This window comes from Cricetulus griseus (assembly GCF_003668045.3).
Source record: "Cricetulus griseus strain 17A/GY chromosome 1 unlocalized genomic scaffold, alternate assembly CriGri-PICRH-1.0 chr1_0, whole genome shotgun sequence".
Taxonomy (NCBI): Eukaryota; Metazoa; Chordata; class Mammalia; order Rodentia; family Cricetidae; genus Cricetulus; species Cricetulus griseus.
Window position 1 is genome coordinate 260,925,352 of NW_023276806.1, and position 11,410 is coordinate 260,936,761.

An 11,410-nucleotide genomic window follows, 5' to 3' on the forward strand; every position below is an offset into this window, starting at 1 on the left:
ACTCATACACATATACACACATGGGGTGGGGAAGATAGAGATAGAGGGAAAGGGACAGACAGACACACACACACAATTATTCATTGGAAGGAGCACCTTTTTTATTCCCTAGAAAATTCTACCCAAGTGTAGAATTTTTCTGCTGGGCCTGCTGCAGTTTTGAATAGTGAGGCACCCCCACCAGCACACAGTTCTGTCAGTCCCAGATTATCCATGGCTCCCTTCTCTATTCAAGGCCACCCCCGAGCCACCATCTTGGGACTATGTCTTAACTTTGACTGAGGCCAGAGAACCAATGTCAAGTTCTCCTCTGAGGCTACATGGCCAAACAGGGTGCCTGGGTCACTTGGGGAGTGAGGCCAGTCCTCCAGGTCTTAAGCCACATGCAGTGTGGAGCACAGGTGTCCACTTGGTCTCTTTGTGCGTGACATTCAGGTAGCTCAGACGACCAGAGCTTTGCACTGGATCATGACAACCCTGAAGGACGGTGGCTTTGGCTCAGAGGCAGGTGTGCTGACCCTGGGTGAGTAGCTGGTCTCTTGGTGCTTGGTGGCTTTCTCTAGTAGTCTGTGTGGCTTTGAGTCTGAGGGATGGGTTGGCAGGAGAGGCAGTCATAGGGGTTTGGCTGTGTAGCTATCTTGATTCCTTACAGGGCCAGCTCTCACCTCTGCCTATGAGCTGAGCAGGTCTCTTCTGGCTTGAGCAGTTACTGGATTCCTGGGGGCAGCATGCTGTGCCTCCTTAACCTCCTTCTACACATCTTGCTGCGATGTTGGGGGGGGGCAGGGAACCGTTCTAGGCAACTGAGACTAGCATGTTAATCAAAACATAGAAAGCAAAGCCAGTAAGGAAATGGATATGAATGGTCTTCCTTAGGTGGGGCTGGCCCATAGGGAGCAAACTTGCCCTCATTCATTTCGACAGGCCCTGTGAGGTTAGCTCGCTGCTTGGACATCTAAGTGAGGCTTCAGTGGCAGGTGTCTGCTAGGCGATGCTGATTAGCTTTTTGTCCTTCCGTGGCCAAGAACCCTGGGATGGGAAGTGGGGTCTCGGGGCTGGCATTCAAATGTGTGTCTGTGTCTAGCATCCCAAAGGGCCTTCGATGAGCCAGATGCTGAACCGAGCAGCAAGAGGAAAGTAGAGGAGCCAGGAGACGGCTACCACGTGAACGCCCGGCACCTCCTGTACCCCGATGCTCTCATCATGCGCTTCCCTGTGCCCAACGAGAAGGTGCCCTGGGAGGTAAGTGTGAGCTAGCACACGAGGGGCTCGAGAGGTCCTCCCGTGGTCATAGCGGCCTCTGCCCGCTATGGCCTCTCTGCTCATCTGAGCATTTGGCAGATGAGGAAACTAAGCAAGGCCCGAGAGATTAAATCACATGACCATATAGCTAAAATGTGGGAGAGCCTTGTGAGGCAGCCGGCCTTAGAGAGTCACGGCCTGGGGCTGCTTCTGTGGCTCCTCACATGCTCCAGCTGTCCTGGCCTTTCATCCCATCCATGCCTTCTTGTTCTTGACTCATCGGTTCCCAGTGAGCGACTGCCACCCCCCTTTTGAGTGCCAGGCATAAAAGAGAGACCTATACACAGAGACAGGGATAATGGCACTGGGGCGTTTACCTGCTTGCCGTTCCAACCCCCAAGGTTTTCTCTAAGTTCTTCTGGAACATTCCAGGCTGAAGGCCCTTTCTCACTTTCTTTGCTGTATGGAATCCTTTTTACTTCTAGGGAGCCGTGTAGCCCCTGTCCCACCCCGGAAGGTTTCACACCATCCATTGCAAGGCTTGGGCTGGTCCCATTGTTCACCTGGAATTCTCCCTCAGCTCTACCAGGGCCGAGAGATGCCCATGCACACTTGGGGAGGTCATTTGGTCCTGGCTGGGTAGTGGCCTTGGTTGTAGCTGCTCTTGGGCCCATTTGTAGCACCCAGGCCTAGCTTGGCTGGGAGTAGGGCAAAATTCTGAGGAAGCCCACTTGTTTTGTTGTAGGCAGAGTTTCTAATCTACGACCCCCCATTTTACACAGCTGAGAAGAAGGATGTGGCCCTCACAGACCCTGTGGGAGAGTAAGTGGCCCTTTCTCTGGAGGGACCCCAGAATTCACCTGGGCCTAGCCCAGGCAGGCTCTGCCTCGTCTGCCCCAGGGACCCCAGGGACCCCAAGGACCCCAGGGAAGCTTTTCCTGTCCTGGGCACAGCTCATCCTGACAATGGACATGACTTGTGGCCAGAGGCCCCTCCGAAAGAAGAGGCCTGTGGTCACTGAGTTTGGGCCACGAGTGGAGGCAGATCCCCTGTACCTAGGTATCTCCACTCTGCCATAACCTTCTTATTGAAACATGTTCTCTTCCTTGCCCCCAGCATGGCAGAACCTCTGTCTAGGATCAGTTACAATGTTGTGGATGGACCAACGGACCGTTGCAGCTTCCATGGACGCTATGTGGTCCAGAATGGGCTCCCTTTGTGAGTATGCCCAGCCTCGGCTGGCAGTAATAAGCTTGCCTTCGGGGAGAATTCATCTCTGAGCAAGCTGGCACTTCTTTCCGGTTAAAGCAAATGAGAGAAAAGGAAACTCAACTTGTGTTGTTTCTCCAGAGTCTACTCAAGGTACAAAGCCTTTCTTTGTACCTACCTCTCCTGAGCAGGCTCCTGGATCCACCCTAGCTGGGTCCCCAGTGCATGAGTCTATTGGTACCTGGGGACTTTGACTCATGGTTGGTAAAGTGGAGACCATGGTCATGTGTGAGGAGAGCACTCTTTTGCCAGGGTGTGTGGCTGGTGGGCCCACGTTAGGGATAGTGATCCTGCTAGCATCTATTATGGGCTCTTTACATGAAAACAGCAAGAGACCCACAAAAACCACTGTGCTTCCAGATGTGAGATGTGGCCAGCAGGGGGAGCAGTGGAGCAGAGAATGTTGTGGGGCCTGAGGGAAGGGGGAGGTAGGCAGTTTATAGAGAGTGAACAGAGAGTGGGCTGTTGTCCTTGGAGCTAGAGGTTGGAACCGCAGGGGAGAGGCAGCATGAAACAGACCAGGGCGCTAGCCTGGGTATCCTCATGATGGATGGGGTGAAGAGTGCTTAGGACACGACAGGCCAGGAGGAGGAGCAATGCCTGGATGACAGGTGCGCCCCTGCTGTCACACAGCTGTGTAGAAACATGAGCAGGAGGGACCTGATAGGGCTCAGGGTGGTCCTGTGTGTTTGCACACATGTAGACCAGAAGGGTTGGGTCTCCCGCCCCCCATCACTCTCCAACTTACTTTTTGAGGCAGGGTCTCTCAATGAGACTGGAGCTCACCAGTTGGTTAGACTGGCTGGTCAGTGATCCTCCTGTCTGCCACCCCTGGGAGTGTGTTCTTCCACACCTTTTTTTTTTTTTTTTTTTTTTTTTACATAAATTCCAAGGATTTGAACTTAGGTCCTCATGCTTGCATGGTCAACACTTTTCCTACTGAGTCATCTCCCAGCCCCAATACTTTTTATATAATAACATACTTATGTAGTTAGGACTCAAACTGTTTTTTTTTTTTTAAATTAGGACTCAAACTGGTTTTTTTTTAAATTATATTTCCTGGATATAGTTTCCATCTGTGAAATCATTGGCTATGTCTGTTTTATGTTGCTCATAATAGAATAGTGAAGACTAAGTAGGTTATATAAAAAAAAAAAGGTTGATTTTTGACTCATGGTTCTGGCTCAAGGTCAAGGGCTTGTATCCAATGATGCCTTCTTGCTGATGGAGACAGGAAGTGCAGGATGTCACACAGCTAGGATCGTCTGTGAGAGCAATCACTTCCTGAAGGCCCCACCTGATCCCAACGCCCCACATATCTAATGATAGGGTGGATCTGATGTGAGCTTGGGTGGGGGCAAGCCCAGATCACAAGGAAGCTTAACCTCTTGTCTTCTACACAGAGTGAGGTGTTTCTTACGAGCTACACGGCTGAAGTCAGAGGCGGGGCGGGGGGTGCTGGGTCAGTCACCTTTCCATCATTACCGAATGGCCTTGGTTCGGAAGCTTTTAGTACAAACTGGCCCTGGTGGCCCTGTGGGGAGGTAACCCCCTCATGGCAGGGTGTGTGGAGTGGAGAGTGCTGCTCTCTTCATAGCTGGGAAGCAAAAGAGAGGAAAAGGAAGCTGGGGCTCCTTTGCCACCAGGCCTCACCTCCAAAGGGCCTCACCTCCTAATAGCTCCATGCCGGTACCAGCTCATTGAGTGACATGGGGGACACCAGGACTTCAGCTGAGGGAAGAGGGTGGGTGTCAGGGGCATTAGGAGCTGCTGAAGGAAGTAGAGCCCATCCACAGGGTGAGCCTTGCCAGGTGGTAAATGTGAGAGGGTCATGGAGGAGCCTGGGCCTGTCCTCTGGAAGCACAGGCACATGTATCCCTCGGTTTTAAAGTCATGAGAACCACCAGTTCTTAGACCTGATTTGGAATGGGGTCCGGTGGAAAGAGAGGAGGGGAAGAGGGGTCCTGGCCTAATGAGAGGCACCTGTGCTGCCAGCAATTAGCCCTCTGTGCTTCCGGGTTACAGTAAGCCCATGTAGCCACAGCTTGGTCCCTTCAGCCTGGCTTCAAGTGTAGTCACCCATCATTTGTGACCACAAAAACCAGGCATAGGCTTCTGGGTGTTTTACCCCATTTGTGGAGGTGGAGGGTTGGCCATGGCGGTTGCACACTGACCACAGCCCTGGGCGCACCCTATGGGGATCTCAGAGGGGTCAGGGGGCAGAGGCTGGTACACTATCCCTGCTGTGCCCATTGTGACTTGGCCCCACCGGCCCATGTCCTTGCTCAGTTTCCCTTCCAGGGCTGTCCTAACCTCTCTATCAGGTGTAGTGGCTAAGTTAATCCTTTCTAACCCAGGAACCCCATGGGCCGTACAGGATTGCGTGGACGTGGGAGCCTCAGCTGGTTTGGACCCAACCACACACTACAGCCAGTGGTTACTCGGTGAGCCCCATGTCTGGCATCTGCACCTTGGTTCCGAAGATACGCCCACCCCATGTGCCCTGAGGGCCTATAGAATGGCCTTGATACTTTGTGGAAACCTGCGGAAAAACACAGATACATGCCCCGTGCCCCACCCTCTTTGAGAAAGCCCAGGCTACCCCCCTTTCCCTGAAGACTGCTTAAGTTTCTAAGGGCTCCCCCTTAGCTCTACTAGAGGGTTGGTAATCTGTGTAAAGCCTCTACTAAGGAGAAAAAGTTATAGAAATTACAAAAACCCACCCACGATCCCACTGAAATGTTAAGATTTAGTGTTTTCCTACCAAGGGATATGTACCTATCCATGGCACACTCTTACCCCACACCCACATGTCCCCCCCCCCAAGACGTCTCTGCCCCTGGGTCCTGCCTACCTTCTGGGCTGTGCTTGGGGTCCTAACCCAGGTTGCATGGAGCCCAACAAGGCACTGGGCTCTCAGGGTCCAAGAGCTGTGGCCTTATATAACTGTGTCAAAGGCTGGGGATGGACTCTTCCCCCTGTGGCTTCTGTCTCTATTCTGCTTGGGGTCTAGGTGCTTAGGGAGGAGAACGGGAGGTAGAGGGTGGGGTATGGGCTGTGGGGGAGGCAGCAGGGGCGTGACGCTGCCTCTAGGCCCAGCCAACTGCTCTGCACAAGGACACCTGTGGCCCTGCAGGTGTAAGTAGGTCCCTCATGCAGGTGGAAGAGGAACCAGGGTGGAGCCATCTGCCGCAAGAGTGTCAGGAAGATGCTGGAGGTGCTGGTGGTAAAGCTGCCTCACTCTGAGTACTGGGCCTTGCCAGGGGTAAGCCAGGCATTTTATCTGTCCATCCCACCCACTGCCTGAACACCAGCCACCCGCAGACAGTGGCAGGGACAAATCCCCACCTCCCATCGCCCTGGGTGAGCTGATACAGTGCAGCACCTCTTGAGAGCTCCCTCTCTGGCTTCCCCAAAGGCTCCCAGTCCGGCGTATCCCAGGCCAAGCTTCCCTGGGCAGCAGAGCTCAGTACTGGGACAACTTAGTACTGGCTTAGACATGGATTGCCTCTTTACCCTCCAGACTCTGAGTTGAGCCCTAAAGGCAGAAGGGTGATGTCTAAGGGCTAACGGTGGGGTATTGCCCAGGCCTTTGCTATCTGGCTGTAGGATTGAAGATGAGAGGGTACTGCAGAGGCTCTTTGGTAATGACAGAATTGGGGTACAGAGGCCCAGACCACTCATGCCTGTGTGATTCCCTATCCCCCCCCAGATCAGTTTGTCCTGCTCCCCACACCTCCAGGCCCAGCTTCAAGTAGGGGTCAGAGAGCCTTGTCCTGCCTGGCCCTGGCCCACAGCATCTACAATACGGCCCATCTGGCTATGCCCCTCCTCTGTCCCTATTCCCTGGGTTTGTGGTTTTCCTCAACTGCTGTCCTGCTCTTAAGACTTCTATCCCCACGGCTCAGTGGCTGCCTTGGTGGGAGCACATTTTCCTGTAGGCTTTCTGGGTGCTGAGTGCCTAGCAGCAGGGACCAGGCAGAGGGGACTAAAGACAAGCAAACAATTAGAGTGTAGCACCTATGCCTCTCTGGTGCCAGGATTGTGGGAAGGCTCAGTTGCCTTCATGGAGTCACAGTGGCTGTTCCTGCTCCATGTTAGTCCCACACTCCTGCTCAGGCTGTGGACTGCTGACGCGGATGGTGGGTCTGGGTAGTGTCACACAATCAGAGAGCTGACTCTAGACAGACACTGCCGCCTTCAGCTTCCCAGGGGGCTGGCTGGCTGCCTACACTGGGCAGGTGGCCAGAGGAGATGGGTTCCTGGGTTGCCTGGGATCCAGCTTGCATGCCTTGCTGACTGGCCTTCACCTCTCTGCTCAGGGATCTCGGGAGCCAGGGCAGACGCTACCACGGAAGCTGAAACTGGTCCTCCGAGACGAGTTCTGGAAGCCCTTCGAGACCTTGCTGGAGCAAGGAACAGAGGTAGGGCCCACGCCCTGTGCATTAAATCCCCGTGTGAAGTCCCTGCACTCTAAGCAATGCCATCCTGGAACTTTGGGCAGGGCTGATGCTTGCTCCTCTATAGGATCTCCACCCTCCCTAGGCAGACTCTGTGCACACAGATACGTGCGTTCCTGATCAACACGGGCCATGAGCAGTCTATGACCTGCCTTTTCTCAGCAGCCAAGATGCCGTATTTAAGTCCAGATTTACAGATTCATTTCCCATTTGTCAGGACTAACATATTCTTGTGTGTGCCATGAGCACTCTCAACAGCCCTATGGGGGTGGCCCAGCTCTTCTGTGTCTTAGAAACAAGAGTGATGGCTGGTGACACCTGCCTTTTCCTAGAATCCCAACAACTTTGGATGGTAACATTGGCACAGTGCCTCACTGGATACCACTGCCTTCACTCTTACAATTTAAAACCTAAGTTCTTACCAGAGTAAAATGCATATAGCATGAATCTGGAGTGACTCCATGGATAAACATGAGGGCAGGAATGTCTGCACCTCACCCTCTTTGAGAAAGCCCAGGCTATCCCCCTAACCCTGGAGGTGGTTTAAGTATCCTGGGATCTTTCCTTAGTCCCACCAGGGGGCTGACAGAGACTTAGTCCAGAATATGCAATTTCCTGACATTTGATAAACTAAAACTCTGTGGCCACCATCCTTATCTAGTCCCCGAATGTCTCATCACCCCAAAAGAAGTGCCTATGCCCTAGGTTGGCCATCTGCTTTTATCTCTAGGATTGCTGTTCTGAACTCCCATTTTTTGAGTAGGGTGTGGAGCAGTGTCTAGGTTCTCCCTGTACAGAACCCTTGAGGATGAGGCCTCTAGAGTCCCAGTGCAAGCATCTGGGTCCTGTGCCTGACTTGTGCTAGAGGCCAGTTGTGGGGTCAGGGGGCTGAACAGGATAGCCAGCCATATGCAGACCCTGCCCCAAGAGGCCCTCCCTGTGGATCTGAGCTCTTCCACAGTGGGCTGGGGAGCCAGGGCCCCATAATTGAACCAGATAGCTCACCCCTGTCCTGGCCTCCAGGTGTACAAAGGGTATGTGGATGACCCAAGGAACACAGACAATGCCTGGATTGAGACGGTGGTCGTCAGCATCCATTTCCAGGGCCAGAATGATGTGGAGCTGAAGAGGTTGGAAGAGGTATGAGGACGAGCCTCCACATGGTGGAACGCTCTAGACACATCTCGGCCCTCTCAGTGGTGGTCTGCCTGGGGTCTTGACAGAGCTGCCCCATGGGTGGGGAGGCTGAGGCAAGTGCTCACCCAGGAGGGACCAAAGGGGCACCAGGGCTGGAGGTCAGGGAGCCACAGAAGGGGCCCATACTCAGATGGTTTGGTGAGGAGATACATTAGTTACATTGCTGTGACCAAATGCCTGAGAGAAAGCAACATTAGGATGTGTCTATCATGGCTGGAAGGTCATGGCAGCAGGAGCATGAAGCAACTACAGTCAGGAGGAAGAATGTGGGTGCTCAGCTCAACTCCCCTTCTTATGTACCCCAGGGCCTCATCTCAGGGAATGGTACCACCCAGTTACCGAGAGGATCTTCCCTCCTTAGTTAATCCAATTTAGACATCCTCTCATGGACTTGCCTGGGGATTTGTCTCCAAGGTGATACTAGAACCTGTCAGGTTGACCTCAATATTAACCACCACAAGAGGACTTGAGGACCATGTCCAGAGAGAAGCTGGCATGGTCTTCTCCACTCCCTGTGCCCTCTTTACGAGACATTTGTGCCCTGGCACTGAGAGCAGTTCCTTCCGACTGCTGATTGAAAACCACGGTGGGCAAGGTGATTTCACTCTGTGAAATCAGGTTGTCCTGGCAGGATAGAGGCCTCTGAGTAAGGTCACATTCACTTTGGTCTATGGGTCCCAACCTGGCCAGCTTAGGCACCCAGAGCAGGTGACCTTGTGTTGCACAGTGAGCTGGCCATGGGCGGGAGGCAATATTGTATGCTGTGAGATCCCTGTAGCCCGAGGATTCAGGCTGCTGGGTGACCATAGGCTGTTTGTTCTTGCAGAACCTGCACACCCACGGTGACCTACAGATGTCTACTGAATGGCAGGTGGTGGATAGGCGCATCCCCCTGTATTCAAACCACAAGACTATCCTCCAAAAGGTGGCCTTGCTGTTTGGAGCTCACTTCTGACTGTGGGTTCTGGTGGAATCTCCAGGGGTATGAGTGACCAATGCCCCCCAATACTTGGACTGCTTTATCTTGGTCTGGCTGGCAGGTTGGGGTGCTGGGGTGGGTGACCACAGGGATCTTAACAAGGCCCCAGAGGTGCTGTCCCGAAAGCCATCTCTGCTACGACAGGAGGATACACAACATGAGGACAGAAGTGTGTTCAGTGGCTCCGGGTGCCTATGTCCTCAGGTGCCATACCTTGACTTGGGCTCTATGGGGCCTTGTCCAGCAAGATGCTGCCACTACCCATAAACCTCTGGGGCAGATACTATGCCCTGGAGGGACCTCTGTCTTCATGGTGGGAGCCTTCTGTCGTAGACAGAAGGTAGGTAGAGGCTGGGCCTCCTTCAGGAGAAGACAGGGTCCTCATGACTCCTGGCCAGTGCTGGGTCACATGCAGGCACTGGGGAAGACAGTGAGGGCTTTGAGTTGGATGACTGTCATTTTTAGACCTTGGAAGCACTCTTTCGAAAGTGCTCAAGCTGGCATACCCTAGCTTCAGCTGACCTGCTGGTTACAGAAAGTACTAGATGATGACAACGCATCATTGAGAATGATAAGCTTTCTCTGACAGGGTGGCCTATGACTCAGGGATTTGTACTGGCTACAAGATTAATTAACTCTGCAGCTTGGCTTAGGGGCGGGCAATACTGGGGCTTGATGGGATGGGACAATAAAGGACTGGTATGTGTTGTTTTTCTTAATTGTTGCTGCCTTTTACGCCACAGCTATCCTATTCAGCAACTGCCACTCCACCACTGCCCATAGTGGCTAGGCCGCAAGAGCCAGAACCTGAGGGAATTCTGTTCCCTAGGCACCAATTCTTTCAAAGCTACTAAGGAAACTTACTTAAATACTTGACCCACTAAAGAACTCAAGATTCAAAGGAAGCTCCTGCTTCCCAGAGAGTCTGACTTGCAAGCAGCTCACCTCTTCACGTCTCCCAAGAAGTTCTTGTGCTTTTTCCGGTTCCTCTCTACAACTTCCTGTTCTACACCTTAAAATATTCTACATTATTTTGTAACAGACTATACACAGAACAATTTTTGAGTAGAGTACATTGACAATGTAATGAATTCCAGTTCATTTGCATCTGGCAAATTAAAATACCCCATTATCTATCCTATCTTATTGAATCTAAAGTTTTATGCCTAATTTACTCGATAATGTAACTAAGGAAAACTACAATTATAATTATCTAGTTATCAGATCCATCAAAGACACCAGAAGTAAGCAAAAAGTGCATTGCAAATGACTTTCAAAAACTCTAAAACTGACAGAGACGGCCTGGTCACCCAAAATTCCTTCACAATGTTGGGGCATCAAAGACTGTCACACCTATACTGCCAGTTTGTCAGTCACTTTCCTCTGTGTTCTGCAGAATGTCTGCACAGCACATTGTCAACAGTTAAAGGCAAGAAGAATTTCTTTGCCCAGTGGCTAGCCTTGCCACAATGAAAGCAAACTCTGTAAAGAGTCTCTTCAATGCCCACCATCTTTTCTGAAGTAAATCAGTGTTGCTAGGAACAGATGTATCAAATTGTCATAAAAATCTTTAACAAAACATTTTAAATGTTACATTTGAAGACCATCTATCTAAAATCTATTTAACCTAGAAAACATACCTAACATATCCACAAAAACTTATGACTGTGAATCTATGTTCTTGATGGTTCTATATAGTTTATAATAATAGCTTTCAAAAACAAGAACTTTATCTTACATTTTTAAATGAACTACATAGGAACAATACCTTAAAAAAGGAGAAACATATACACAATATGTGGCAATAAAACACCCTTAAATTTGTATCAACCTACAAAACCCTTTAGACAAGAGTAGAAACATATACAATGTACCAAAAATAACTTTAAATTTTATCAATATACAACAATACTTCAAAAATATATATAGTGTATTGTAACAAAAATGACCTTAAATTTGCATCAGTCCTTACAGATACAAAATATTTGAGGTCAGTAGTTGTCCCTTTGTAATAGATTCAATAATCTACCCTATCATCCTGTCATTCCTATATTGCCCTAATAAGAGAAGATTTGTAATCTGTAAGGTTAAGATATCTTTTATTGGATAAACACCAACCAAACGCAAGCCAGAGCATGTTAGGGGCAGCAAGGCAGGGAAGCCAAAGAGCGAGCTCCCATCTGTCTTGCTGCCCCTTAAAACCCTATCACGTGTCATCCTGACCTCACCTTGACCACGCCCTGACAGGCATGGTCAGGTACAC

The 11,410-nt window shown here is 51.0% G+C and overlaps 2 non-coding genes across 2 annotated transcripts; both read left to right on the forward strand.

Annotated features, from left to right (window-relative positions):
- The first annotated feature begins 5,729 nt into the window (after positions 1 to 5,729).
- LOC113833367 lies at positions 5,730 to 5,821 on the forward strand. Its single transcript, XR_003481019.1, has one exon. It is a non-coding gene; the product is annotated as a Z6 small nucleolar RNA (small nucleolar RNA).
- A 970-nt stretch (positions 5,822 to 6,791) lies between these two features.
- On the forward strand, positions 6,792 to 6,877 carry LOC113833368. Its single transcript, XR_003481020.1, has one exon. It is a non-coding gene; the product is annotated as a Z6 small nucleolar RNA (small nucleolar RNA).
- The last annotated feature ends 4,533 nt before the right edge of the window (positions 6,878 to 11,410 follow it).